Here is a 6,022-nt window from a genome sequence, read left to right as displayed (position 1 = left end):
GCTGCAATGCCGGCGCCGCCGCGGGAGACACCAATGCTGCCTCCGCCGGAGACACCAATGGCGCCGCCGGCGCGTTGCGCGAGTTTCTGCCCGTGAAGCAGGGAATCGGGGGGCGGCCCCTGTTGGCCGCCCGCCATCCACGCCTGCAGCCCAGAAACCAAGGTAGGTATAATGGTGGTGATCGTCGCTCCCAGTTGGTCTCGCACTTGCTCTTCGACGATCTCCGGAATCCGCGCCACTTGTGCCTTGAGTTGTTGAACCTCGCGCTCCTGGCTTTCCGAGCTGGTCTTTCTCTCCTTTCGCCCAGCGGTATAGTATTCCCACCATTTCGTGGACAAGCCTTTGCCGGCCACACGACCAGCTAACGACGGCTTACTGAGCTTATCCTTGTTTTTCGTTACGTTCAATGCCCTATTTAAAGGGGTGTCGAAAGGGGAGCTCTGAGACGACCCCGCGCTACCGCTTTCAGTGTCCTGCGGAAGGAACGTAAACCATTTAGAAATTTGGCTTCATTAACTAGAATGCAACCATATGGAGCTAATTACGCGGGGTTGTATTCCTTACCAGAACACGCTCAAGCGCCTTGGTCTTCGGATCCGTGGTAAGCTCCTTGGTTATCGGGTCAATCTTGTACCGGTCCCTGACATAGTTCCTGGTCTGCTTGTCACGGTATTTCTCGAAGAGGCGCGGTAGGCCTTGCTCGGCACGCTCCGCGTCCTCCTTGTCCCATATAGGTTCCGCCACTCTGTAACCGCCGGGACCGAGTTTTTGGACCCCTAAGTTCAAGTCCCGCATCTCTTTCCCCCACTGACTTGATTCCACGGTTGTGCCGCTCTCGCACTTGATCTTGAAATCCAGGTAGTCAACTTCGCTGATCGAAGGATTTTTCTCCTTGACCTTCTCATAACTATCACCTTTTTCAATCATTCTCTACACCGCGCCTCTCCAAGTAGCCAGGGACGTGCTCATCTTCGTGAGGGCGGCAATGTTCACTTTATTCCCTGAGAGGCGTGTGTTTGTGAAGTCATCGGGGAATTTGTATCGTTCGTGAAGCTTCGTGAACAGGAGGTTGGGCAAATTCCCTCGGTCACGATGCCTTAGTTTCTCGGTGTTGATCGAGATGGTGCTCCGGAGAATGCACCCGAGCTGTCCCGCGTACCCATTGACTATTTCTTTGGGCACCGTTGGATGCCCCTCGGAGGACACTTCAGTAAATTCCTCCTTGACGGTGCCGAGCATGTTCGGGCGCCGGTCCTTCCGTTGCCTCTTCGGTTGGCTGCCTTCTGTGCATGCGCTGCCATCATCAGTGGTGGCATCCTCGGCAGCACCATCAGTGGTGTCATCCCCGACGCCACTAGGGGTACTGTAGTCGGGATCGGTGTCTTCCGCGGCGTCCTCATAGCGGTGAGGTTCTTCCTCCATCTCCTGGGACAGCTCCCAAAATGCCTTGCCCGAACCGCCGGCCTCATCGTTGTGGGCCATGTTTCGCTCTAAATAGGAAAAAAATTGGTCAAAAAGTTGGTTATTGTCCAGGAACAAGATCAGTAAGTTGACCAAATAACCTAATTCTCGAGGAATGTCGCCAAAAAGTTGGCTTCGGTGTGCAGTACAAAACTGAATTTTGGAAATCTACAGAATGAGCAAGATAAGGGCTGCAAATGCCCACAAGGCTTCAAGGGTGACGGCATAATGGATCAGTGTTATTTAAGGGTTGGTTTGTGAGGAATTATCATGGTCTCATCATTTAGGGTTTGTCGACACCGAGGCATCCTAAAAGCTAAGCTTTTATCATTTAGGGTTTGTCGACGCTGAGGCACCCTAAATGCTAAGTTAAGTTTTTCATCATTTAGGGTTTATCAATGCCGAGGCACCCTAAAAGCTAAGGTTTTATCATTTAGGGTTTGTCGACGCCGAGGCACCCTAAAAGCCAAGGTTATATCATTTAGGGTTTGTCGACGCCGAGGCACCCCAAAAGCCTAAGTTTTCATCATTTAGGCTTTATCGATGAGGAGGCACCCTAAAAGCCATCATCATCATATCATCTTGAAAATATTATAACAACTAAGTTCATCCTACTTAATTAAGTAATATTGACATTTTGTTAAATCTAATTTAAGTAATAGAGTTTCATTCACTTCTTGCACTAATAGATTGCATTTCCAAGTTCTTATAAGTTATAGCGGAGACCCTATGAGGACCTGGAAGCTTGCATGCGTTCTAGGGAAAATTCTGGTGGAGTTCTTCTAATAAGGAGTTGATTGGTTGATATAACAAGTTCTAGGGAAAACTCTAGTGGAGAAATGGAACTGGTTAAGAGTTGAAAGAAAGGTATCTAATTAGAAACATAGGTGGAGGGTCTTGTAGAGGATAGATAGATAGCAGAATCCATTCAGATGGAAAGCTTTAATGAGGATGAATCAAGATTTGGATAATTCATGCCTTTAGGTGAATAGGAAGTTACTTCTGCAAATATCTGTTGGGTCCAATAAGATAGTCCACAGTGTGGTGAAAACATGCCCTTCGAACTGGTTTGAGGTATTGGTGAATGGAGATGGTCTAAGATTTTCAGTAGTAAGAAGTGAAGTGGTAATTTTGAGAGCAAATGGTTAGGATGAGTGGTTCCTCTTTCCTGTTTAGCTTTACAATAGAATATTGTTAGTCTTGCACACTTGTGCATTTTCAGCCAGGCCCAGTGGAGTTGGCCTAAAAACATTTCTTTCTTTAAGCCTGCTACATCCATCTCAAGTATTTATGGTCAGGGGTTAGCAGGGCCATCCAAATAGAATATGTGGTATGGGCTTTCTTAGTAGGTCATCCGACCAGATTAGGGTTTATCGATGACGAGCAACTGACATTAGTAATAACTATGAGTTGATATCACACTTCTATATGTATAACACAAGAGGCAGTTGATCCTACTTAATTGAGTACTAAGATACCCCGGCCCATGCATTAGTCGCAAGTACCCCATATGTCCTATTTTTAGCAAAGTCATGCTAAAATTCACGGAAAATTTCAGCATGACCTTTGCTGAAAATAGGACATATGGAGTACCCGAATTTGCCAGAACGGAAGTTAATCGACATTCCGGCAAACTCAAGGGCCTCTCGGGGTACCTGCAAAATCATTATCCCCGCGTAATGAAGTCGCCAATGGGTCATTTCAGAAGATCACAAGTAGCATCATCACAAGTACAATATCATCACAAGTACAATATCATCACAAGTACAGCAGCAGCAGCAGTGAATTCAGGCATAACAGTAGTAAAAATTTATAGCATAGATACTCCATTCTTCATATTATCAACATAATGTTCAAGACAGCGCGAGCTGTTGATTCAGCATTGGCTGATGTTTAGCAGCAGCGAAGCTTCAACCATACAAATGAACGACAACATGACTGATTTGGGTTAGAGGCCGCAACGGGAGCACATCTTTAACTCCTCTTTTTGAGTAAAATTGACAAAGAACAACCTAACAGCGGAGCTGAGTGCCAGCAGTAAACGAACACTAGCTAACAGAATTGTAAACAGACTATCACCAACCTTCCATGAGACCAACACATGATGAAAAAAAACTAGGAGCTGGCAATTCACAAGAGCAGCCTCAGTGCCTAACTAGTACCGCAGCTCTAGTACTCTGAGATCCACGTCTGATTAACCCACAAATTTTAATATTATTAGGTCGACCGGTCAGAAGAAGAAGGCGGAAAAAGAAAATGTGCATGTTTGGTCAAATGTAGAGACTTTGTCGATCAAGATATTCGCTGTCGAATCTTGGGGAGATATACTCCAGATTCCAGGCTACAATGCTTGTACTATATGTTATCTTGTGGATCGAAGCGTGGAATCTTGCATCGAGATCATCTATCCTGTTATGGTTTAATTAACAAGGGAATGTGGCCCAAACGGCGAGCAAGGGCCAATTATGGCTAGGATGATTAAATTAGTGCACAAGAGGCATTTTTTGGCTTAGATATGACCAAGGTTAGGTGTTCCAACATGGAAGCTAGCTAAGGTTCTGATTAAGCTGGCAACTGGCCAATCAGGAGCCACTGATAAGTAAACTTCAGCTTCAGATTTAATCTAGTAGGAGTATATTCCCTTTTTCAAAAAAGAGATGAGTATGTGATGGCAGTTTTATTCCATACATGATTTTGTCTTAAGTTTCAGTGTTTGCATATACAGAAGCCACTTGGAAGATGCGTATCTCCCGGAAATATTTCTCAAAGCAGTCATTGCTAATCTAGGACTCGCGGTTGATGTTCTTGAATTACAACTCTACACATGGCCTACAAGAATTCACCCAGTCTCTTCTTAGCTAATCCAAACAGAGCAAAATTATGCGAAGAACCTGTCTAGATCTTATTCGTGAGTAAGGAATGCAGGTTGTTTGTGAGTAAGTGAGGTGAAATTATTCAGTCGCAGATGAAATGGTGAATCAGCAGCAAGTAACGAGGGGATGCGGTCTAGTCTAGTCTAGTCTAGTCTAGAGTTGTGCACCAACCTCATTCACCAGCGTGTGTTGCAATCTACTCCTGACGGACGGCACAAAATTAGTTGGGATCCGTCTTAGATTAGATAAGCAAGAAGGAGAAGGGGAGATACCTGCACTGTCCTGCGGTAAATCTGGGGTACCTGCGCTGTCCTGCGGTGGTTGAGGAGTTGGCTCTAGCAGCGGAGCCCAAGGGGGAGGGGAATGGCGCCTGCGGCAGCGCCGGAGACGAGGAACTGGGGAAGGGAAATCCGGTGAGACGGCAGCAGGGAGCGAATGGAAGGAGAGGAAAGGCGGAACCTTTAGTACCTGGCTTGCTCGGAGCCGAAAAGAAACCCTGGCCCTGGTGGCGCGGCGACGGCGACGGCGAGGAGGCGGGGCGAGAAGGAGACGAACCGAAGCAGCTTGTTGCGGCGCCGGAGCTTGCGGAATCTGCTCTCTCGGACGGCAAAGCCAGATTTTTGAGAGAGGGTGCGGGGGTTCGTCGGCGGCGGGTGGAGCAGGGGAGGGTCCGGGGGGTCGGCGGCGGCGAGGGGGATCTGGCGAGGGGGGAGATAGCGATCGAGAGATGTGGAGGGGATCTGGCGTGGGGGGCGAGAGGGAAAGGGACAGAGGGGGTGCATCTAATAGCAATGGCGCACGCGCACCACCGAGTGGTGCGCCACAAGTACATCCATAGCAATGGTGCACCACCGAGGGGTGCGCCATAAGTAACTTTGTTTAGTTGCATCTAATAATTTTTTAGAAAATGACAATCAAATTTGAAAACATTTATGAATGTGAAAAAATATCATCAAATTTGTTATTTTAAAATATTTATGAATATGAAAAAATATCATCAAATTTGTTATTTGAAAAAATTATCAAATTTGTTATTTGAAATTTGAAAAATATCATACAAATTGGTATACCAATGGAGCACCTCCTAGGGGTGCGCCATAAGTACACTGATAGCAATGGCGCACCTTCTCCTGGTGCGCCATTAGTAACTTTTTTTAATTATTTTTAGTTGCATCTAATAATTTTTTAGAAAATGACAATCAAATTTGAAAACATTTATGAATGTGAAAAATATCATCAAATATGTTATTTCAAAATATTTATGAATATGAAAAAATATCATCAAATTTGTTATTTAAAAATATCATCAATATTTTTTTGGATTTTTAGTTGCATTAATTTGTGTGGTAAAACATTTATGAATATGAAAAAATATCATCAAATTCGAAAAAAATATTCATGAATTCAAAAAGTGCCCATGAAATTTAAAAATATTCATAAGTTCAAAAAATATTAACAAATTCAATACTTTTGGTGAGTTAGAAATTCAATACCATAATAAAAATAAAGAAATATTCATGAGGACTAGAATAGAAGAAATATCATTTCAAAATGTCGAAATACAATCGAGAAATGAAGACTACGATTTAAATACAATCGATCTTAGCTAGCTATCTTTTCACAATCTTCTTGCCCTTCTTTTTCGCAAATGGAGTTCTTCTGTTGAACGGACGTCCTTTAGGTAGGGT

This window comes from Aegilops tauschii, chromosome 7 (genome assembly GCF_002575655.3).
Source record: "Aegilops tauschii subsp. strangulata cultivar AL8/78 chromosome 7, Aet v6.0, whole genome shotgun sequence".
Classification (NCBI taxonomy): Eukaryota; Viridiplantae; Streptophyta; class Magnoliopsida; order Poales; family Poaceae; genus Aegilops; species Aegilops tauschii.
The sequence above is the reverse complement of the archived record's forward strand: the minus strand, read 5'-3'. Positions refer to the sequence as shown.